We start from the raw sequence: 26,231 nt of genomic DNA, 5'->3' as shown, positions 1-26,231 counted from the left end.
TTCTTCTCTTGGTCTGTGGCTATTCTGTAGAGACCTTTACTTCTAAGTAAATCTTCCATGTAGGCTATCCATTGGAAGTAGTTAGTGCTGTCAAGAATGACTTGGCATGGACTTTCCATTTTAAAAAAAAAACTGAAGCTGAAGATGATGAAAGTAAGTGCTCCAATGGATAGATCTCGAAAAATTAGGCTGTTTTAAAAAAAACGGCTCTGAAAAAGGCTTCCGGATGAAGAAGTTATGGCTTTTTGAAAAAAATTGTTGAAGTTGTCGGCAAAGTGCGCGAATGTGCGGGAATGAAATAATCCGCCCCCACAAAATGGAGACTTGAACCCAAGACCTCTACTCTCTTAAAATAGCTTTGAACCAATTGATCTATACAAAAAATTTGAGAGAGAGAGAGAGAGAGAGAGAGAGAGAGAGAGAGAAGGGGGGGGCCTTGGTTTGCGTGCTTGCCTTGAGAAAGCTCTTTTTCCCTACAAAACACAAAACACAAAACCCAATACGGACATGCAAAGAAAACGAACCTTATGGCTCGAAGTTAGCTTTAGCCAAAAAACTAGATATTTTCAAAAATGAACCTTGCGGCTCAAAGTTAGCTTTAGCCGAAAAACTAAATATTTTTCTCAATGTTTCTGATTTTCCGAGATCACACTAAGGTGCAGGGAAAAGAGCATACACATGAGAAAAATCCTTCCTTTCTGTTTCTGATTTGCCCAGATTGCACAGAGTCGCAGGGAAAATAGCATACGCAGAAATGAAAGGTATAGATCCGGTTAAAAAAAAGCTAAATAAACCGAAACTGAAATAAGCAGAGAGAAAATAATAGTAAACTGCAAATAAAGACTGTATACCTCCAGATCTTAAAAATGACGCAGCTAGGGCTACCGGAAACCTTTTCGCGTGAAACGAAAGGGGTTCCTCACTGGAACAGATGCTCCGAACACAACAGAGCAGTCCTCTCGGCCCGAAAGCAATCAGAAACAACAGATCTAGGAAACGGCAGTCGGATGCAGTTCTACCGACTTCAGATTTGGATCACCAACGGACGCGGCCCTCAAATAGCTCTGATACCATGTAGGAATTTACAGGGTAAGTTCCTCAGAAAGAACACCAAAAGGACACCGCTCACAACTAGATCACAGATCAATACACCAGTATTTTTGACGTGGTTAAAACCCTCAAAGAGGGAAACAGTCCACGGCCTGCGCCAACGTGGCTACTACAGGCAATTTATTAATCAAAGAATGAAAATTTACATAAGCTTCTCTCATGCACGGATTACCCGAACAATGACCCTCCATGCACTTTAAATAGAACTCATGGACCAATCGGGTGTCAAGCCACGGATCAAGTGTCGGTAATACCGAGGAGAGAGTGAACCGTCGGATCACTACGTATTGTGACCGTCAGATTGTAAGTTACAAAATGTACAACGGTAAAGAAACACACTTTACCTAACTCTATACCTAACTCTATACTAGACCAAGTTGAACTTAACTATTTCCTATGTGTCGGAATATCCTAACAGTGGACAGGTTTCCTCTTCATATCAAAGGCAGCTTGGAGTAGCTGCATCGTCTTCCACAGCACATCAGCAAGCATCCAGAACTACTCATCAAACTTCCAGCAAAGGTAAAAAGAAACAGATGGAGCCAGAATAGCTAGCTCCTACAGAACAGCAGCAGGAAGTACAACAGCAAGAGGTACAGCAGAAAAAACAGCAAGAACAAACATTAGAGGCCCCAATATCCGTAGGGCAGCAAGCACAGGACACTCTGCCTCCTAGGCAGGAGACTACAGTGGAGGCCTCAGTCCTCCAAACTCCACAAAATGAGGACAGAAATCGGAAGAGGGACAGAGAGACTCCCCTCACCACCTCCACAACTCACGGGGAGAAAAGGCATAGAATGAATCCCCTCTCTGAGGAAGAAATGCCCATTGGGCAATCTTTAGGCATGGGCCCACCAAGTATGGAGGCATCTGCAAGTTCCTTTCAGCAGGAACATGAAAGAACAGTTGGCGGAGAAGTCAGCTCCTCAAGCCACCAAAAGGGAGCCGAAGTAGGCATCAAACAGCAATTTATTGATATCAAAAAGAGGAACGAGCCAATCAAGATACAACTCTACAATCACTTGTTAAAGATGGCTCCTACAAACCAGCAAAGATTGATGTCTGCCTATGATGTACATGAGGGCAAAATGGTAATGAGTCATTTCATGCCAACCATGTTGCAGCCCCAGTCAGCTGCAGACTACATAAGGACCAACCTTGAGGTCCTAGCCAAAGACATCCACCCTATGGATCAAATAGAATTGCACAAGCAAACGGGTGAGATGGTGTATGCCACTCTTGCAGACAAAACATTGGTAAATCTTAGGCTGGAAAATAGCCTAAATAACACAGCTGCCCAACTTGAGTTGGAAAAGGCTTCCTCCCAAGCAAAGGACAACCGAATCAAAGCGTTGGAGGATATCATCATAGAGCTTGGGCATGATCCCAAGGACATTAAGGTTGTACAAGCGCTGTTGAAGCTAAGAGATGCAGATATGGCAGCGTTGAGGAAAATGATTAAAATCCCAGCAACTCTTCATCCCCAAACAGAAGAGGTTGCCCAGCTGAGACATGACCAAGATGCAGCAGCTATGCTGGTATCGTTATACAAATAGCTGATCTAGACACAGGAGAAATTGGGAGAATCAGAGGCTGCACTGCAGGCAGCACTACAACAGAAGGAAGGAGGCCAAACTTCTCAGCCCCCTCCAGAGATAATCAATCTTGAGGAACCTCCTCAAACTACTGCTCCTCCCACAGAACAGACAGCACCCTCTACATCAACACCAACACCAACAACAGAGCAGGCTCCAAGCCTGGACATGCAGAAGCTGAAGAGTGAAATCCAAGCCCTGGAAGCCCAAATGGCAGAACTAAATGAGGCCAGGGAGAGTCTAGCTAAGCTAAATGAGAAATATGATAAGTCAAAACAAAGCATAGCTGAGAAAGGAAGAGAGATAAAGGCTCTCAAAGAGAAGATAAAGGAGTTGGAAAAAGAGCTCACCCTGGACAAAGTGGTGGCTCAGCTCAAGACAGTTTTATGGGCCAACATTGGCCAATCAATCACAGATCAGTGGCAATACATTGAGACCATTCATGAGCAAATAGAACTCATAGGAAAAGCACACAGAGAAATCCAGAGAGCAAGCGCATCTCTAGGCAACATGCCTGAGGTAGCCAATAGAATGATTAATGTGCTCAACAACCGTACAGGTCCTCAGCTGGTAGCAATGGGAATTCCCAGCAGAACTAAAACCATTTTGCTGATAAAGAGGGTCCTTACATTAAGAAGCCTGGTACAAACACTGGAAAGAAGAAGCCAGGACATGCAGATAGAAGTGAATAGGTTCATGGATAAATTTGCAGTACTACAAGGTAGAGGTCTTCCTGGCTTACTGAACATCGCAGGTAGGCTACTTTCACATGAGAACTATGCAAAGAGGGTCAACACATTTGCTTCAAATAAGATCACTGTAACGCCAAGTACTTCAGAAGAAACAAGGCCAGCATCTGGGCAAAATCTCTATGATAGAGTAGAGAATTTATTTTTTATCATGAATGAGATCAAGCATTCGTTTGAAGTGCCTCCAAACTTCTACAAATATACAGAGGCAGATGAGACCTTGGATGCAATTTTGAGACATCAATTGCCCACACAAGAATGGTGGACCAAAATGATACAGATGATATTGTAATCAAAAGCCTTTCATCAAATTTTTTCATCAAAAGACATAAGTCATCACCTTCAGAAAAAGTGATGCACACAGTATGATTATAGAAGAATGGGCCGAGCCAACTCAGCAAACCCACTAGGCCACCAAGGCAGCACTGACAGTTACAGATGACAGGGCCGAAAAGGCTACAGCAGGACAAAGACATAAAGACACATCATTCAGCATTTATAACAGAACGTTCAACCGACTCAGTGGCCTCCAAAGGTCAAAAAGCCTTCTGACAGTATTAAAGAGCATTCATTTTGTATTCATAGCAGTAATAACTTCTTTATCTGCTATTTGTAAAGTTGGTGAACGTATTTATTTCTCAGATGACTCGACGGTTCAAATATTTTGCATGACCGATTGTATATATTCCCCCTCGCATAAGCTTGCAGAGGGTTGTTGATTTCTCTTCTAGAGTTCTTATGTTGTAAATTTTCAGAGTTTAATACAAAGGCTGATGGAATTTCCAAAGTTTGTGTTGTCTGAGGCGTTGTAACGTGACTGCTGAATGCTACAGGATTCCTGCGTGTTTTCATGGCTCAATAAGTTCCCTTTAAACTTTCTTTATGTTCTTTTATTATTTCGTCATAACTCATAGATGTCCTATATTTCACAGTTAATGGCAGAGAAAAAGACTAATTCTAGGATTTATTCATAGAATACCCTGAATTCAATCTGTGCTATTATAAATGTTTTCTTCAGTTATGGTTACAAAGGTGTAATTCTTAATTGCTGCACTTCTACACTATATCTTTCACAGTGACTATTGTTTAGGAATTCAAATCTCCTCCTTTACAATATATCTCTTTCTCACACCCCAGCTTAGTGGAAAATTCTTAATTGCTTTTCACTGGTTAAACACACTTCATCCTCATAATTTCAAGTTTGTTTCATGAGATATTCAAATGGCCCTGCAGTTTCAGCAATCCCAACCTACCTCTCAAACAACCTGTAGCCACAGACTCCATTGCCCAATGGACTAACACTGTCTAAAGATTTCCACCTTAAGCACTGAAAGCCATCACTCAACCAAAATATAAAACCAAACCCTGAACTCGTAACTAGCCTAAAATCTTCACAAAACAGAGACAAACCTTAAAGAGAGAGCCCTCTCTGATTACAGTTGGGCTAGAGACTGTAATCCAAAGCTTGGTTAGTGGTTACCCCGGCCGTATTCCCTTGGGAGTCAAAGGGAACAACCTGGGTGTTAACAGACAGCAAGGCAGCAATCACTCCCACAGTGATGGGATTAAAACTCAGCAAAGAGGACAACAGCAAGGATTTTGATCCTAGTTTGTACAAGAGAATAGTTGGCAGCCTCATGTATTTGACTGCAACTAGGCCGGATATAATGCATGCTGTTAGTTTAATTTCCAGATTCATGGAGAGGCCAAAATAAGCACATTGGCAGGCAGCAAAAAGATTTCTAAGTTATGTTAAAGGTACTAAAAGGTTTGGCATTTTATATACTGTCTCAGAATGTTCAGATTTAGTTGGATACACTGATAGTGATTGGGCTGGAAGTGTAGATGATCGGAGAAGCACATCCGGTTATGTTTTTCGCATGGGTTCAGGAGCTATTTCATGGGCTTCTAAAAAGCAGCTTATTGTAGCATTGTCTACAGCAGAGGCAGAATATGTGGCAGCTACAGCAATAGCATGTCAAGCAGTTTGGATGAAAAGAATGTTAAGGAGCTTAGGCCAAGAGAGGGCAAAAGGAACGGTGATTTTTTGTGACAATAGCTCAGCTATTGCATTATCCAAGAATTTGGTGTTTCATAAGAGAACGAAACACATTGACACAAGGTTTTATTATATCAGGGAATTGGTAAGCAATGGAGAAATTGTTTTAAAACATTGCAGGACTCAGGAACAGGTTGCAGACATTCTGACAAAGCCATTGGACCAGAAAAGCTTTGAATTTTTGAGGAAATGTCTGGGTATGACTGATAACCCAGCAGTTGAAATTAAAGGGGAGTGTTGAAAATATAATTCCAACTGCCGCCCAGTCAAACAACATTTAATTCAGCAAAACCGCCATGAGTTTATCGCACCGCTTTTCACAAGTTGGTGGTATTCTCTCAAACGCCCCCGATACAATCACCATTTGACGCGTGTCCCCTGTACGTTTTTCAAAACAGCTTTTTATCGAGACGTATCATTCGTTTTGTTTGGGCAAGCGATATTTGTTCGATTGCAAGGATGGATGATGTCCGTTGATTAAAGCCAAAGTTGTGCACAGGCCTGCTGCAACATTACGTGACGTGAAGTAAAGTTCTGTTTACCACTAGTAAAACAATTAATGGATTAATATGTATGTACTGTGGTCGTAGATTTTAAGTATAAGCTTTTAATTTAATGTTTTTAAATTCACGGGAGTAAGTTTTATGTTTTACCGCAAAAGTCAAACAACATATGTAAATTTTTTTGTTTTGTTCATTTGTCACATACCCATTGTAATGCAAGGGTAGAAATGCACAGCGGTGCGAAACAAAAATAGAGCAAAGGGCGAATGTAACTTTTGTTAAAAAGGGAAATGCAATGTAAATGCAGCAGCGCGAGGGAAATATATGCAGCAGCGCATATGTATTTTCGTTGATTGAAATGTAATGCGAAGAATGGATATGTAAGAATTTTTTTTATTTACAGCAGTAAATGTAAATGAAAAATTTACACATAGCAGTGTAAATCTTTTCAAAAGGAGAGAGAGTAATTTTTGTTGAAATGTTCTTGGTGTAATCCCTCAGGCAGAGGAAGAATATTTTTGTAACAACAGTTTTATTTTAATGAATACAAAGCATTTGTGGGTGTGTGTAATACTCATTGTAGCTTCCCGTGTTAAAGATCCTGAGAAACAAAGCATCATTCTCTATTCAGTCTTTTATTTGAAATTACCAGAAATTTTCAACAGAAATGAATTTAACTGAGGACTTTTTGTTGACACCAGTGTTGAAGAAGAACCTATTTTCTGTAGGACAGATGATGGAGTGAAATTACAAGTTAGTGTACGAGTTCATGTATGATAATAAAGATTGCTTATTTATGGAAAAGTTAGAATCAAAATGAAATTATAACAAAAGGTGAAATGACTGAAGACAATTTTTTCCAGCTCTCTTTTGATTATTGCTTATTTATGGAAAAGTTGAATCAAAATGAAATTATAACAAAAGGTGAAATGACTGAAGACAAATTTTTCCAGCTCTCTTTTGATTCGAGTAATTTACAAAGTTTCAAAGCAATAGAAGAACCAAATAGTAAGCTTTGAGAGTTAAAGATGGGACATATGAATTTTCATAGTTTGGTGTTGCTAAGAAAGACGAACTCTGGAAACCCTCATTTAAATTTTCAGTTGTTGGAAAGTGTTTTTCGTTTGTTAGTGTTTGTTATATTCATGTGAATTTTCTGAACGTTGTCTCATTTCATCTCAGTGATAATTTCTTGTTTGTATTATTGAGGATGGTTGTCATGCGACATGGCTCCAGGGTTTGGCAAAGACCACTTTTGATGGTGCTTCTGGAGTTTTTGCCAGTTTCTTAGGTAGAAAAGGTATCCTTCTTACCTAGTTGTACCTGTGTATAAAGTATTGGGTATTTTAGCCCAGGGTTTTAAATTCTCAGGTTAATTTTTTGCTTACTATGCAGCGATTAATCCCGCTTTCTCCCAGTTGTACTTTCAGCTAAGAGGTATGAGATATAAGCATTTACATTGGACATTTATTCCTTGGTTAAGTCCAACTCATTAATACCCTCACTAATTTCCTAGTACTCGTTTTGTTTTGTTCTCTAGGGGGGTTTTCCCTCTCCTAAAGCCGCTGACTCATTTGGATTAAAGATTCAAATTTTTGATGACTTTAACCCCGATTTTCTTATTTTATTAACCTTTTTTCTCCAGTTTTAGGTGGATTTTGGGGAAACCACACTTAAATATTGGCGTAATATGTAATAATCAAAATAAAACCAACCTAGATCTATTTTAACTCCAATTTATAATTTTAAATCTACCAAGCATCCACAGAGATCAATTTTTTTCTAGAAAGATCAATTTTTTTTACATCCTAAAATATTAGGTAAATCAAGATTTGAACCTTCTCAACCTTTGTAGATCGAGAATTGAGATGAATCTAGACTTCTCAACCCTAGTCCTCGTTTTGTTTTGTTCTCAAGGTGGGGTTTCCCTCTCCTCGAGCCACTGACTCATTTGGATTAAAGATTCAAATTTCTGATCAACTTAACCCATATTCTCTTATCTTATTAACCCTTCTTCTCCGGGTTCTTGGTCGATTTTTGGGGAAGCCACACCTAAATATTGGCTTAATATGTAATGTTCAAAACAAAACCAGCCTAGATCCATTTTAACTCCAATCTATAACTGCAAATCTACGAAGCTTCCACATAGATCAATTTTTTTTCCAAGGAGATTAATTTTTTTTTTCATCTTAAGATATTCGGTAGATCCAAATTAAAACCTTCTCAACTCTTGTAGATCCAGAATTAAGATGAATCTAGATTGATTGATTTGATTTAGATTAATATAATTATTATGTAAATAATATTGTAAATTTTATTAAATAATTTAAAATAAAAAATTCTAATAAATATATTATAAATATTCATGAGGAAACAAATTTATGAAATGAGATAAATGTAATTTATATAATTTCAACAATAATGTTTGTTTTTACTTAAGTTTACTTATTATTTCCTTCAAAGTCTCTTGCATTTTGTTTAATTTTACTTTTACTCTAAAACCTATAAGATTTTGTTTTAATTTTTGAGATATTTATTTTCCTCCTTTAAAAGCATTAAGATTAAAATGGATCTTGAATTATAAATTATCTTTCTTATTTTTTTTCTTAATGTGATTGTAGCAAGAGGATCATTCTACAACTCAATATTAGAAAGATGTATGATTCCTTTTGTGCTCAACATCATTGATCCCACTTGTTGTGTTATATTACAATTTAGTATGAAAAAGATATAGTAAAAATATTTCACTTTCATTCCCAACGATGAATAAAATATTTAAAGATACAGTAACATAATTTTATATCAACTTTAAAAAGAGATAAAATAATTAAAAGTTCATATATATATATATAAAAGTGTGTAGAGGATGTGTAATTCATTTCAATAAGGATTTAAGTAAATGATTTGAATGTTTGTATTAACTAATCTATCTCAGTGACAATTTTGAGAAGGTTCAAAAACTAAAATAAAATAAAATTTCAAAAGCTAAATAAAAAATAATATATTTCAATAAGAGAAATATAGAAGAAGAAGAAGAAATTAAAAGTGAAAAAACCAATTATTATTAAGGGGAAGATGTTTAATTCATTTAATTTTTAATACAAAACTAAGACAAGAGGTAGTTATAATAATAATAATAATAATAATAATAGCAATAAAATTTATATAGACCATAAATAAAATATTGCAAGATGTAGGATTAAATATCTACCAAGGGCTTAAGGGAATCAAATATATTTCTATTCATACATACCTTTTTTTATTATTATAAAAGTTAATGAAAAGTTTTCACATAGAAATATTTGATTTTGATTCATCTTAACTCTTGGTAGATTCTAAATTCTCTCTATCTTTGTCTCTCTCTCTCTATATATATATACCTACCGACCTTCCTTTTTGTATATAGTATATACATAGTTCACATTGAAATATATATCAGAAAATATATAGGGCTCTCTTTCTGTAATTATTTTCATTATACATATTTTTTAAATTGTTACATATTTATTTATCCTTTCTTTTTCTATATATTAATTTTTTTTATTAATATTTAAAGTATTACATATCAACTCCATATTAAAAAATGAATGAATTGCAAATCTCCCTTGAAAAACCTATTAATGGAATAAAAAATCCCCCTTTATATATAAAATATATATTAAGCTTTTAAGATATATATATATATATATATATATATATATATATATATATATAAAACATTGAAATATTTTATTTTTCATTCACATTTTACACATTAAAATATTAATACATGTTTCAATCATGTTTGAAAATAGAAAACATATATTTTATAGTCTCTCTCTATATATAATTTTTTTTATTGATATTTAAAATGTTACATGTCAACTCTATATGAAAAATAAATGAATTTCAAATTTCCCTAAATAATCTATTAATGAACCAAGTACTGCATGACAGCGTAATAATTGGCGTTGAAATTAAAGATATGTTGTTACAAAATTTGTATATAAAAAATGTTAGCATGAGAATTATATATATATATATATATATATATATATAGAAAACATGGAAAAGATTAATATATGTTTTTCATATCTGCAAGCTAACATAAAATGAGTATTTTATGAAAATGTTTTAGAAAACAATTTTTTCTTTGTATTTATATGACAATCTTTGAAAAAATCTTGAAATTCAACTAGGTGGATGTACATTGATATATATTTTAGTTACAAATGGTTTAGTACAATGCACAATTAAATTGGTCAATTTCCCATGTCTATTGACATGTAAAAATACATAATGAAAAGAGGGAAACATCATCAATATGTATGATCAACTATAGTTAACTATGATGAAAGTTAATTGATATTTATGTGTGTATAGAACTAAATCTTTATCACGTTCATGTAGATTTGAATTACAAATTATTTAGTACATTGCACATATGCAATTTTCTATTATGTATAATTAACCATAATCAATTATGTCACACTCAATTGAGATCAACTATAATTAACCATAACTATATTTTATGGGGTTAACTCTAGTTTTAATTTTGTTCTTGGTGGTTCTTAATCAATGTAAATAATTTTTAAAAATTATGAAAGGGATAAAAAAAAACCTTTGACAATTTACATTTCAAAAGGAGTAAAAACTTGTAATTCATTGTCGTATTATGTTCAATATCCAAAATGTTTAAGTACTATGTGAACATTTCTATTTAAAAAGTAGAATTACATGGTATTAGCCTAATTTGTCAAGCCTTTCGAGAAAAAGACTCAAATAATTTTGTTGATAATTTGTGCAATTACATGCTATTAGCCTAATTTGTCAATAATTAGCCTAATTGGTGAAGCCTTTCAAGAAAGAGAAACTAAAATAATTTTGTTGATAATTTGTAGGGATGATTAAGCAAATCATAGTTAAAAGATAAGACATGTATGTCTATGTTCATTCTTCAAATGTCCAACAAAAGCTGATGCAATTAAATATCTTTTGTTCTTACCAAGTGCATAGTTGAACGACCTGTAAAACAAAAAGCAAGTTAAAAGAACGGTAAGCAAGTTAAAAGAACGGTAAAAGAGAGACTATGTTAAAAGCATACTAAAAGTAATAACAATTTGGAGGCATCTTATGATATTATTTAGTGAACATATTTGAATATTTTAGTTCACATGTAGTATTAAATTGTCTTTATTTAGAGTAAGCCTGTTGTGCATGCAAAGGCCACGAAGCATATAAACACTTTTTTGTTTTGTTTTTTTTTTCTAGATGTATTAAAGAGTGAATCTATACAAGTTAGTTTTTTTTTTATTATTAAATTTGTGGAAAACTTGTTATTTTTTTTTATATCAATGTTTTAGACTTTTAAGGTGAGTATATTATTATTATTAGGGAAATTGTAGTTTATAATGGAGAAGTAAGAGCATGAATAATTTGAGCAATTAATAGTTATTTGAGAGAAGTTTTGGTTTATGTCAAGATTAATTTAATTTTGGTTGATAATTGTTTAATTTTTGGAAATTAATTACTATGGTTTCGGTTATTATTTTCATTTAATAAAGGTTTATTATTAGTTTTGTTTAATAAAAGTTTTCAAGTGTTACTTAATTTTAAGTCTTCATCTCTATTCACTGTGTTGGATGATTTTTCTATTTCAATGGCCTCTTTTACTCTTCTTTTTAAATAATGGTTTTCTCTTTGAATTAGTCTTGCATTTTCCATGCAAATGTAGTGTGAGGAAGAACATGAATGTTTCCCAAGGGCACATTTTTCTGTTCTATTCTTTGCTACGTCAATTATGTTCTCTTTTAATCATATGTCTACCGATCTTCTTATTTCACCTATATATATTTTTCCACATGAACACATAATAGAGTATACTCCTTTGTGTTGTTTTGGGTCTATTAAATCTTTGATAGAGTCAATCATTTTCCTGATGGTGTTTGGAGGAGTGAATGCAACTTTGACCTTATGTTTGGAGAGAATTTTTGCAATTTTGTCAGTGGTTCCTTTTATATAGGGTAAGGTGATTTTTGGGTTGTCAAGAAATTTTATTTTTTGAGTTTTTATAGGGATTATTAAATGGTTTTGTGGTTAACATTATTATTATATCCATTACCTTCAAAAAATTTGTAGTTGTGGATGCTATAGTTGCTAGGGTTTTCATGACTCCTACTTTTTATTTTGGATTGTGGTCGGAATCAGAGTGAAGGTATTTATCAGCTTGAGTTTGTTTTTTGAAGATTTGGTGGCTAATTTTACCATTTGTCTTAGTGAGGAGGATGTCTAGGAAAGGGAGTTAGTTGTCCCTTTCAATTTCAATTGTGAATTTAATGTGATAAGAGAGGCTATTTATGTGTGATACAAAGTTTTTAAGTTTATCCAACCCATGGCTCCATTTTGCAAATATGTCATCCACAAATATTTTCCATTCCTCTGGGGTAAATGGGAATGAATTGGGAGCCATTTGTTCAAAGTGCTCCATGTATATGTTGGCAATTATTGGTGATAAGGGTGAGCCCATGGAAACACCATGTGTTTGCTCATATATTTTCCCTTTGAAACTGAAGTATGATAATTTAAGGTAAATTATTAGAAGGCTCACAGTAATGTTCTTTCTTACCTTGATGGCCTCATTTACTAGAATCATTGTATAGAGAGATACAATGTCAAAACTTACTAGGAGATCATTTTCATTAATTTTTAGGTTTTTAATCTACACTATGAATGATGTGGAATCTTTTATATATGAAGGGGTGTTACCTGAGACTCCATAGGTCAAAGCGAATGGTCGATGCTAGCTGGAGATGCAAACCTAGAAGTTTTTTTTTAGAGGTTTTGATTAAATGATATCTCGCTGATTTTATTTCTATACTTATTAGGGTTTTGCTAAGTTTATTAAAAATATATATGTTTCGGCCCCGCCTAAGAGGATGTCTGCATTTAGTGAAGTTTGGAGTGAGGTTTTCATCACTATGGTGTTTCAAAAAAATGAGATTCGATAGGTGTTTTTCTCTTGAAATTCTCATGTTTCATATAATGACATATCTTTTGTGTTTCAAAAAAATGAGATTTGATAGGTGTTTTTCTCTTGAAATTCTCATGCTTCATATGACATATCTTTTGTGTTTCAAAAAATGAGATTCGATAGGTGTTTTTCTCTTGAAATTTTCATGCTTCATATGACATATCTTTTATGTTGGGCAGTGTATCATGGACTATAGGCTCTCTAATAGTGCAGTACACAATTTTTTTTAGAGGTCATTCGAATGACAATGTTTAGACAATATTTATATACAAATGGACATCTCTAATTGCATTTTAGTCCATTAATTGTTCCATTTTCTATAAATGTAAATGCATTAGCAGGGGATTTGCAAATAACAAAAGCATGTTCAAATGGGGTTGAATAAACCTTTTATGCTATTATCATGCCTTTAGCCTATTCATATGGCACCAAAAATAGCCTATTCATATGGCACCAAAAAAATATATTGAGTAGTACCGTATAAGTTTTTTTCGAATAATTATTTATATAAAATTTATGTATTAATTTAAATGCTTATACTTACAACATTCATTGAGCTAGTGATTCTTTTCAGATCTCATACTATATCTATTCTGAGTTTGGCTATGAATGTAGATTGTGCTGTCGGAAAGGTATTTTCCTTCACGTCCCTTATTTTGGTTAATTTTTGATATGTTACATTTTTGAATAATATCAAAAGGAATTTGCCTTTCTACAATTCTTGTTCCACCGAAGTGAAGAAATGTTCATACGTTTCAAATAGTTGAAGTTGTTGCATAACACATTATAATTATTATGTAATGTAATTGAATACATAATATGATTTAAAAATTTGCATACTTGAGTACTAGATACGTACCGTTGCTTTGTCATTTCCAGAATCACCATATTTTGTATACAGAGTATATTGCAATCCTACTTTTCTAGTAAGTGTAACAACAACGCCAATCGTTCCGACTGGATACATGTCCTTATTCTATGCAAATTGTTTAATTGTAGTGTTTGGTATGGAATTGTATTCTTTGCAGATTGGTGGCACTATTTCAACAATTTTTTATTCATCAAGGTGTATGAATGATCACAATCACCACGGTTGTAACTGTTCTTTGGTAATACTTTGAATTTTGTAATGGATATTTAATGAGATGTGCAGGAACAACTAATGTAATTGTAATAATTCATTTTTCATCTGTCATGTCAACAAGCAGATTTGACGTGTTCTATTTGCTTTGTCTAAATAAGTACTATATATGACCATTACATCTTCGATAAATACTTTTCCAATCCTATGACTATTCAAGTCTTCTATTGTTATGAGTTGTAATTGTTAGCTTGTATAAATTGTTTATACAAGAAAAGTGAATGCAAGAAATTTTTTATATGCTCTATTTATTTATTGATAAAGTAAATTAATTATATTGTTTAAATATTTAAATACATACCTTTTAGATGGTTCATGATCTATTGTGGTTGTTCTTTAATTTATATTTCTCATTATTTCTCTTCAACTATAACAATTATTGTTTATGATATGAGCAATATTGTTATGGCTTGAAACAAAGAGGAAGCATGTATAGTTTTAAAAAGTAATGAGAATAGAATGTAAGTAGTAAATAGATAATGTATGGTTCGTAACAATTGTATTTGTTGTTATTTTGATGTATGTTATGTTTGCCTGTCAATGCTTTCTTCATTTAATTTTTTTTTATTTAAACACTTGTACATTTGTTATTTGAGAGATAAACATATATAATAATTTTTTTAGTTTGTTTATAACTTTACATAAACAATAATAACTATTTACTTTTGCTAAATATTTTTTGAATGTATAAGTAAGAGAAAACACCTACTATATATCTATATTATTTGTTTAAAAAGAGCATATTTTTTTAATAATTACAATGAACATATCTCTTTGAAAATCACAATTAATGTATCTCTTTGAAATTGCTTGTTAAAGTTCTTCTTTCATGTCACATATGATTTCTTCATCATTTTCAAGTATTGTTTTTCTTTTGATGTTAACAATGTACAAGAATATAAGATATTATGTTGAAATAATGCACAAAGTACAAAAGTGAAAAATTAATTTGTCAAAAGAAAATTATAGTTACAATAAAAGAGGCAAAAGCATAAGAGGCAAAAACATTTACCTTTTAATTTAATTCCATGTTCCATGTTTGTTTTTTCTTTTTCTCCTTTTGCCTTGAAGTATTGATGATTCTTTTGATTCAATCTGCATTGAAAAATGTATCTATATATATATATATATATATATATATATATATATTTTTTTTTTTTTTTTTTCTTTTTTTCTTTCTTTTTTTCCCCTATTTTTTATTTCTTTAGTAATGTACATAATTTTCAAACCTTGTTGTATATAGTATTGTTTTTTGATCCCAAGAAATTAGCATATGTTTTTCTTTCATAGAAAATATTTTTTGGTTATATATATGCAATTTTGTGTATTAATTTATATGTATTTTATAAATCAAGTACAAGAGAAATTACATCATGATCATACCAATATATATATCCAATACCAAGATTCTATACTATTCCTTAGCTATATTTGACCATAATGATCAATGAGTGTTTCTATTACATGATTTTTTTTATCTAGCAACACATGAAAATTGTAATTGTCCATCTATAACTTTCTAATTATTTTTCTTTCTCATTGCTTTGTAACATATCAATATTGAAATCACCTAGAATTATTATGGTTTCATTCAAAACAACATTGCATAATTCCTTTTCAATTATATTTGTTATGTTGATTAAAGTTGTATGTGGTGGAGCATAGATATTGAGTACTATGATTTGCAATCCATGAACTATTACTTTTGCTAAAGTTGCTTCTACAATTTGTTCTTCAAAATTCATATGTTGCAATATTGTAATATGTTTTTTGATTAGTATCATAGTTCCATGTTTAAAACAATTTGATATGCAATTGAAGTTTACAAACCATTCTTTTTCTTTGTATATTGTCATATATGTTTCTTGCAGCCACAAGATATCATATTGCATTGTGTCATAATCATTTAGTATGTCATTGATATGTGCATTAAAATTGCGCATGTTCAATGAAATAATCAAGATAGAAGATTCTAATCGTATGGAATGGTAATCCTATTCTAGAATCTATTTTGCATTATTTCGTAAGAATTGCATTTCACTTTTGACTTGTTGTTTGAACTTAAATTTGTTATTTGTAAGGTTATTTGGAAAACAAAAAGATTCTATGTTTCTTACAAGTGAAGGGGCTATGTATATCAATCCATGAATTCGTATGCCAGTTTGTTCAAATGGAACTTGTCTGGAGTTAAACCGTGTGAATTGTGTATTGTATGTGCACATGCAAGTTGATTTGGGAATTGTTTTGAAGTTTTTGAATAGCCTATTTTTGGTTTTGTAAATATTGGATTTTCTATTCGAAGTATAGGTGTCCAATATTTCGAAATGTTTGTACTATAGAGATAAGATAACTTGTTGTATTGTCAATGTCTCGTATGTGGATCATGAAACTTAATCCATGACATGAATCTTATCTATTTTAGTATATGCTTGTAGAAATTAATGTGTAGATTCTAAACTACTCATGAATTTTTCTAAATCACAAGACTAGAAGTTACTCTACTGATCTACAAAAGTAAATTCACGATCGAGTACAAAAATCATTAACATGCATCAAGATTTAACAAACATACACAGATATTTATCTAGGGGAAAACAACTTCTCAAAACCCCTTACTATATGTATTACATTAATCAAAGAATATGGATGAATACAATATGCTCTACTCAAGATTGAGCTCAACCTGCACCTGTATCTTCTATCCTCTACCTGATTGACTGATATTGGCTAATACTTAGCCAATTTTTCGAGTGTCCAAGCCCTAGTTCCTTGTGATGTTCCTCAAGGAATTAGACCCCCTATAATTTAAAGAAATTCCTATAGGTCCTTCTTTGATTGCATGCATGAACTGTGCAACTTGGAATAGTTTACCATTAATAGTACACTTCCCTTGAACTCCAATCTCAACTAGGTAACTCGAATTCTCTGCACCCAATTATTATTTTGGGTTGATTGATTAGTTAATTAGATGATCACTTAATGTGAAAAAAGTTACACACCCTTGACTGAACCTCCACTAGTTCTACTAATAATGAGGACTAGTTATACTGACATTAACTCAAATTATCTGAAATAGATTGCTACAAATTAGAAATCAATCATGTAGAACTGAACTCGAGTGTCTCCAACTCAAATTTACTAACTTAACTAAATTGAAAGATCCATTTCACCTTAGTTAACTACCTGCAAGTATTCTACTAAAATTGAAATTGAAATTTCTCCTAATTTAATCAAGGGAAAATTAAATTAGGAATTTCTTGCTGCATTTTCAACACTCCCTCTCAGAAAGAGAGGGATTATCAGATATACCAATCTTGCCTATATGAAACTCAAATTTTCCTCTTGACAAATCCTTTGTCAAAATATATGCATCTTGTTCCTTTGTCGGAATGTACTGCAACAACATAATCTGCCATTGCACACAATCTCGTATATGGTGATACTAGATGTTGATACGCTTGGATTGATCATGAAATATTGGATTCTTAGAGAGTTTTCTATAACTGTGATTGTCACAGTAAATCACTGTAGGATCTATCTTTTGACCAAATAACCCAACAAGAATCTTTCTCATCTAGATAATGATGCAGGAGCATCTGGACTTAGCCAGCAATGTGAAATTATGTTCACATGTTGTGGCTAAACACGTTGAATCTTAGTGACCTAAGTGGTCAAAAGTCCTTTTTTACCGAGAGGGTTGGATCTCTCAAGAAATGAGCTATATTTCATTATTGTAATAGTTAGAAATTGTCTTATTTTAGATTCAAAGATAAGTTGTTAGCATAGGTGTGTGATAGAGCTAGAAAATAGAGACTTGATTGTTAGATTGTTTAAAAATAGAGATTGAGTTATTAGGCAGGATTGGATTGATAAAAAGAAGAAAAATGTAATGTAGAAGGATGGGCAGAGATAAGAGAGGATTGAGTGAAGCGAGAGTCAGGTAATAGAGCATAGATTTCCAGATTGAAACAGAGATATTTTAAATCGCTGTAATCGAGCCAAAGGGATGAGACTCTGTAACATTGATAGTATTGATTAATTGATATCGTGGGTGATTGTATATTGATTCTGTGGAAACTATTGTTTTGCTTTTGTTTCTTTGTATTCAGGACAGAGTTGATCATTTCTCTGTTTTTATGATTTGTGATATAAAACTTAGAGTTCAATGGAGATCACAGTCCTTAGTGTTAATAATAGTGTTGAAGCCCGCTTAAATCCCAACTGTTGATCTAAGTTCCAGCCAACGGTCCGAAATCTTGCCGACCGTTGGATCATCCCATATCACATCGAAATGTTTATTTACAAGGGATTGGACCTCAGGCCTTGAGGAATTTTGATGTACGATCACTGATATATTGCATCGTAATAAAACATTGACTTGTGATAGGACCTCGGGCCATAAGGTCGTGCGACACGCGATTGCAATCCATTACATTACAATATTTCAGTTGGAAAGGAAATGGGCCTTGAGCATTGGAAACCTGTGATATGTGATGGCCGATGCGACCATTGACTATATTGCATCAGAATGTTTCATATGTATGAACTGAGCCCTAAGCACTGCCATTGTGATTGCGATATAACGTGGACCATTGGATCAATGTGTTGCAATCTACGGTGTACCACCAAGCGATCTTTATTAAAAAGGGGAAATACCAGTATTCGGGCTTTTACAAAGGAAATCTGATCAGCGCAGTAAAAGGTTAGACTGTAAAAAGAAGGCAAACGTGGGGCTGATTGTTGATATTCTCAAAAAAATTGATTCCTTCGTCATTTGTGGTATCAGAGCACAGAGAGATTAAGGTTGACTACAATAAACATGTTGCCAAGGAGAGGAGCTGGTATTGGTCAAGGAAGACTAGAAGCAAATGAAATTCTGCTAGAGGAGATCCGAAGTTTTCGTACGAGGATGGAAACAATTGAGACTGTTTAGAGAAGAACACCTGATGAAGGGGATGATAGTGCTAAAGAAGAATCTTCTAAGGAGGAAGAAGAAGAGGAGGAAAATGAAACTACCAGAGTTATTAAGATGTTAGTGAAAGTAGGAGGAAAACCAAAGGTGGAAATTCCTACGAATGAAGGGAGTCTCAATGCAAAAGAGCTAATGGATTGGATCAGGTCATTAGACAAATATTTTGACTATGAAGAGGAAGCTCACGACAAGAAGAAGGTGAAATTTCTAGTTACCAGATTGAAGGGTCATGCAGCTATTTGGTGGGATGAGCTACAGACATCCAGAATGAGGAAAGGAAAGTCCAAGATCAAGCAATGGGACAAAATGGTAAGTAAGATGAAAGCCAGATTTATGCCTAAATATTATCGGTTAAATCTTTTTAAACTGTTGCAGAATTTAAGGAAAAAAGGAATGTCTGTTAAAGAATACACAGAAGAGCTCTGTAGATTGAGTATTAGAGCAGGACAGGCAGAGGATGACATGGAGAAGGTAGCCAGATATATCAATGGCTTAAGATATGACATAAAAGATGAGATTAGCTTGTTAAGTCTGAAGACTATTGAGGATGCCTATCAAGTGAGTTTGAAGGCAGAGGAGAAGATGTTGAGAAAACATAATTAGAGGAATAGAGGAAGAAGCTCAGTAAGAGGTAGAGGAACTACCAGACCAAGGGGACAACAAAATCAACATGAAGCATACAGTTCAAGTAGCATACCACCACAAAGAGGGGATTTTAATAGAGGAAGATTTGCGCCCAAAGGAAGAGGCCGAGGAAGAGATATTCGGTGTTACACTTGTGGAGAATGGGGACATGTCATGGGACTGTCCTCATAATAAACCAGCAAGTCAGAGGAATGCGAATGTGGCTGAGGCAAAGCTAGAAGCACCTCAACTTATGGAAAAGGAAGAACCCCCTAAAGTAGGAGAATCCCTGTTGTTGAGAAGGACATTGCTTAAGACACAGAAAGAGATTGAAGAACCAAACCAGAGGAAGAATTTATTTAGAGCTACTTGTAAATCAAAAGGTAAGTGTTGTAAAGTAATAATTGATAGTGGAAACACTGATAATTTTGTTTCTACAGAGATAGTGGACAAGCTCGGATTAGCAAAGACAGTGCACCCTACTCCTTAAAAAGTGTCATGGTTGTAGAAAGGACATCAGATTATTGTGACAGAACAATGCAAGGTTGAAATACAGATTGGTACATATAAGGATGTAATATTATGCGATGTAATGCCAATGGATGTATGCCATGTATTGTTGGGGAGACCGTGGCAGTTTGATCGGAAAGCTATTCATGACGGGAGGAAAAACACTTATACTCTGGAGAAGGATGGAAATAAACATACATTGCTGCCATTGAAGGATGACGCTGACAAAGGAGCACCTGGAAATAGTGTTATGTTGATGAGTGGAAAGGAGTTGTTGCAAGAGATTGGAAAAGGTGAAGAAATGCATTTTGCTGTCATAGGGAGACCGAAGGTAATTTTAACTTCCACAAACTTAGATGATTTACTTGAAGAAATCAAAACTCTGTTAAATGATTTCGCTAATATTATTTTGGATGAGTTGCCAAATGCATTGCCACCGATCAGGACTATTAGTCATCATATTGATCTAATACCAGGAGTGAGTTTACCAAATAAATAAGCGTATAGATTAACTCCTCAAGAGAATGCAGAAGTTGGAAGACAAGTGCAAGAACTGATGGATAAGGGACTAATTAGAGAGAGTCTTAGTCCATGGGTTGTACCAACAAAACTTAGTCCAAAGAAAGGATGTGAATGGCATATGTGCACAGATTCCAGAGCCATAAACAAGATCACAATTGGGTATATATTTCATTTGCCACGCATGGATGATTTAATGGATTGTTTGAGTGGATCAAAGTATTTTACTAAAATAGATATGAAGAGTGGATATCATTAAATAAGAATTCGAGAAGGAGATGAGTGGAAGACTGCATTTAAAACAAACAGTGGGTTGTATGAATGGTTAGTGATGCCTTTTGGACTCACTAATGCACCTAGCACGTTCATGAGATTGATGAATGAAGTCTTGAAGGAATAAGCAGGCAAGTTTGTTATTGTTTATTTTGATGATATTCTAGTTTTCTGTAAAAGTAAGGAAGAACATATAGAGCATCTTAAATTGGTTTTGAGAACTCTGCAGAAATAGAAACTATTGATAAATCTGAAGAAATGTAGTTTCATGAAAGAAGAATTAATTTACTTGGGATTTGTAGTTTCTAAAGAAGGATTGAAAATGGATCCAGAGAAATTCCAAGCAATTTGGAACTGGCCTATTCCTAGAAATATATTTGAGGTAAGAAGCTTCCATGGTCTTGCAAGTTTTTAAATGTTTATCAGAGGTTTTAGTCAGATTTGTGCACCAATTCTTGAAACAATTAAGGAGACTAATGAGCCGTTCAAGTGGACAGAAGCAGCAAACAAGAATTTTAAATTGCTGAAGATGAAAATCACAGAGGAACGTATTTTAGCTTTACCTGATTTTGAAAAAGTATTTCAAGTAGAAACAGATGCTAGCGGAGTTGCAGTTGGTGCAGTTCTGAGTTAGGAACAAAGACCGATATCGTACTTTAGTGAGAAATTGAATGAAGTAAATAAGAAGTATTCTTCTTACGATAAAGAGTTTTACGTTATTGTACAAGCCTTGAAAAAATTGAGACATTATTTGTTGCCAAAGGAATTCATATTGTATTTGGAAAATCATGCATTATAGTTCATAAATAACCAGCCGAAATTGAACCAGAAGCATGCCAAGTGGGTAGAATTTTTGCAGAGCTTTACTTTTGTGATAAAGCACACAAGTGGTAAGTTGAATAAAGTCACTGATGCGTTGAGCAGGGTAAGTTTTATTGTGCAAGAATTCAAAGTTGGTGTTGTAGGATTTGAAGAAATGATTGAAATGTATAAAGATGATGCCGATTTCAAAGATATCTATACAGTAGTTCAAAATCCAATAGTTCATAACATAAGTCAGTGGTTAGATTATCTCATCCAAGGAGGCTTATTGTTTAAAGGCAACAAGTTGTGTATTCCCAAATGTTCTATGAGGGAAAACATAATAAAGGAGAAACATAGTGGAGGATTATCTGGTCACTTTAGATAAGATTAAACCTTTGCTCAGGTGAATGCTTATTATTATTGGTCAAAAATGAAAACTGATGTTAAGATATTTGTTGAGAAGTGCAGGATATGTTAGCATGTTAAAGGGAGAAGCTAGAATACAGGATTGTATTAGCCATTGCCAATACCATACTGATTGTGGGATGCAATTAGCATGGATTTTGTTTTGGGATTACCAAAAACTCAAAGAGGAAATGATTCCATTTATGTTGTGGTAGATAGATTTTCCAAGATGGCACATTTCATTACTTGTAAGAAGACTAGTGATGCAACACATATAGCTAATCTATTTTTTTAAGAAATTGTAAGATTACATGGATTGCTTATAAGTATTGTGTCTGATAGAGATACAAAGTTTGTAGGACATTTTTGGAGAACTCTTTGGAAGAAACTAGGAGCTAACCTCAGTTTCAGTTCAGCATACCGCCCTCAAACAGATGGATAGAACTAAGTAGTAAATAGGAGTTTGGGAAACATATTGAGAAGTTTAGTGTATCAAAATCCTAAGTAGTGGGATTTAGCACTAGCTCAAGCTAAATTTTCTTATAATGACACTCCAAACCGAAGTACTGAATGAGTCCATTTCAGATTGTTTTGGAAAGAATCCAAGAGGTGTGTATGAGCTCAAAAATTTGGGAAAACAAGAGACAAGAAGTGCAAAAGCTGAAGAGTTTGCAGAACAGATGCAAAGACTACAAGAAGATGTCAAAGGTAGATTGCAGGAAAGTAGTGGTAAATACAAACAAAGAGTGGATATGAAAAGAAGAGAGAAAAAATTCCAAGTGGGAGATTTAGTGATGGTATATTTGAGAAAAGAAAGATTTCCTGCTAATACTTACAATAAACTGAAAATGAAAAACATAGGACCATGTAAAATTGTAAGAAAGTTTCCAGCTAATGCCTATGAAATTGAATTGCCAAGAGGGATTGGAATATCACCTATTTTCAATATTGCAGATTTGTATCCATACGAAGGGACAAAGAAAGAGCTAGAGGAGGAAACTACAGAAGATGAAATTCAAACTTTGAACTGGGAAGAAAAAATTCCAAAGACAGTTAAGAAAGAAGTGGAAGCTATTTTAGAGAAAAGAGTATCCAAAAAACCAGAGGACAGGTTTATTTTCAATATCTAGTCAAATGGAAAGGATAGCCAGTGGAAGATGCTAGCTGGTTAACTACAACAGAGTTGCAGAAGTATGGAGTAAGCCCTGAAAGTCTGAGGGATGATTTATTTCTTCCTCGGGAGTCTGATGTAGGGGCATCTGGACTTAGCCAGTAATGTGAAAGTCGGTTCACATGTTTTGGCTAAACAAGTTGAATTTCACTGACCTAAGTGACAAAAGTCTATTTTTACCGTGAGGGTTGGATCTACCAATAAATGAGTTGTATTTCATTATTGTAATAGTTAGAAATTGTCTTATTTTAGATTCAAAGATAAGTTGTTAGCATAGGTGTGTGATAGAGATGGAAAATAGAGACATGACTGTTAGATTGTTTAAAAATAGAGATTGAGTTGTTAGGCAGGAATGGATTGATAAAAAGAAGAAAAATGTAATGTATAAGGATGGGCAGAGATGAGAGAGGATTGAGCAAAGCGAGAGTCAAGTAATAGAGAGTATATTTCCAGATTGAAACGAAGGTCTTTTAAATTGTTGTAATCGAGCCAAAGGGCCGAGACTCTGTAACATTGATAGTATTGATTAATTGATGCCATGGGTGATTGTATATCAATTCTATGGAAACTCTCATTTTGCTTTTGTTTCTTTGTATTTAGGACAAAGTCGATTATTTCTCTGTTTTTATGATTTGTGTTATAAAAACAATGTAAACTTTGAAACGAGAACTATAAACTCAAAATGGGAACTCTGGCCAAAAAACGCCAAAAAAAACATCAAAAAGAATGCTAAAACCGAAAAGTGTGTATAGTGGAACGATGGTTTTTTTTTAGGGACAATTTTGAACATGTTTTAAAAATGGCAGTGAAAACAAAATTTTCGTGCAAAATACAGCTTGAAAACAAAAAAGTGATTATACTGGAACAATGATTTTTTTTAGGGTCAATCTTCAAAATTTAAAAATAATTCTAGTAAAATGATCCAACAACATAAAAATGACTCATAACTTCTCATTTAACACCATATGGAAATCAAAAATTTTATTTCAAGATACGATGCATACATCAGTTAGATAAATTGTCTTAAACAATTATTTAAAATCACTCATATTTTCTTTCACACCATCAGAATTCACATCTTCAGATGAGTGATTGGATGCTGACGAAGATGTTCCATATTCTTCTCTTTCATCAACTAGTGCCCCATTTGAGTCCACATGCATGCCCATCATTTCATGTTTCAAAATTCTTTTAGATCTACCACTTGTTTCAGCAGACTCCCATCTCAACACTATTCCTTCTGGTAACAACTTTTTCAGAATCTCTATTGTCATGAAGTGAAGAGTTCCTCTCTTTGTTAAATTGAAGTCATAAACAAGTATGTCAACATCCGCCAATTTCAATATGTCTGTGCGGTGACGATTTATATTCGTGCCCTTTCTTTTTCTCTTTCCGCCATTTGTTTTGTCAGCTACCATCTCTGGCTTATACACACCATTGAATGGGTGTGTATTTGTGGCATACCAATGTACTTCAACACTTGTAACATCCTCATTTTCTGTAAAGACCTTTATAACTTTAGCAACCTAGGATGGATAGCCATTGGGATCTCCATATGCTAGCACTGCGATCATGCAACCCTCCTTAATATCCTGTACTGAACCCCTATAAAGATATTCCATGGCTTCACGTTGTGTATGAGATCTTCTGGAACCAATATACATCTCGCTTTCCTTTGCCTGTGAAGAATTAATAATACCTTGAGATTGTTGCTATTCAACAATGTTTATTTCCTCATGTGCATTCGACACGTTTTGTGGCCAAATAAATGGATTTTTCAAAGGTATATATTCATTTGTTGTTGTTGAAATGATATCACTTTGATTATTGAAAAATGACTCCCACCAAACTGAATCAACAACGTCAAAGTACTCATATGTATATCTAATACATTTTTTAATTTCTTCTAGGCAATCAGAATAATTTATATCTCTATTTTGTTTGCGTGCATTATGAACTTCACCAATTGATTGTAATAACAATATTTTTGATGCAAATATTAGATGATCTAGAATAAACTTCAAAAATTGCAAACTTGATGGCGGTGCCCATTCTGCAGTAGTTGAATACTTCTTGCCCCATATTAGTGTTTTCTCATCAATTTTTTTGATACGAAATTGATGTTGGAAGCTAATGTCATTAAGTTGTTCAATGCATTTCCCCTCACCATATGATCCCATAATAAACCTTTGCATGTCAACAGTTTCTTCCAACACATCAAAAGTAGGCTCTGGCATGTATGATTTCTTAATACATTCAATTAATGATGGCAAGCTCCCAACTTCGTTCCTCCTCAATGTGACTGAAAAACGACTGAACATCTGATCAATATGGTCATGAGTGTGCCAAACAAGAAGGAAACCAACCTTTACCTTCTAAAAAATTCTCAATTCAACAAGCATGTTAGATATCCAAAAACAACCTGATTTTTGTTTTCACAGCAAGTGTTGTCCAATTGTAGATAGAAATCTTCAAGAAGATTACTAGACCAATGAGAAAGCACATCATTAATTATGGTTATGGTCAGATTTGCATCATTATGAATATTTGGAGCTGTAAAGTACACCTTTGGCACCATTTTCCCATTCAAGACCATACAACCGACCAAGTGATACTGAATAAAATTTTCCTCCTGTAAATTTTTGGGTATGCGAACAAAATGTGGTAAAAGTGTTTTCTTCTGGTGCATACCATCAATTGTCAAACCCAAATATTTATTCGGATTGTCATAACACTTCTTTCGATGCTTGTACAACTTTTTCCTTTCATTTGTTTGTTGTTCGCGAT

The sequence above is a fragment of the Pinus tabuliformis genome, chromosome 3_2 (genome assembly GCF_031772625.1).
Source record: "Pinus tabuliformis cultivar Carrire ecotype Pingquan chromosome 3_2, CPIR1, whole genome shotgun sequence".
Classification (NCBI taxonomy): domain Eukaryota; kingdom Viridiplantae; phylum Streptophyta; class Pinopsida; order Pinales; family Pinaceae; genus Pinus; species Pinus tabuliformis.
Note: the sequence above shows the minus strand (reverse complement) of the source record.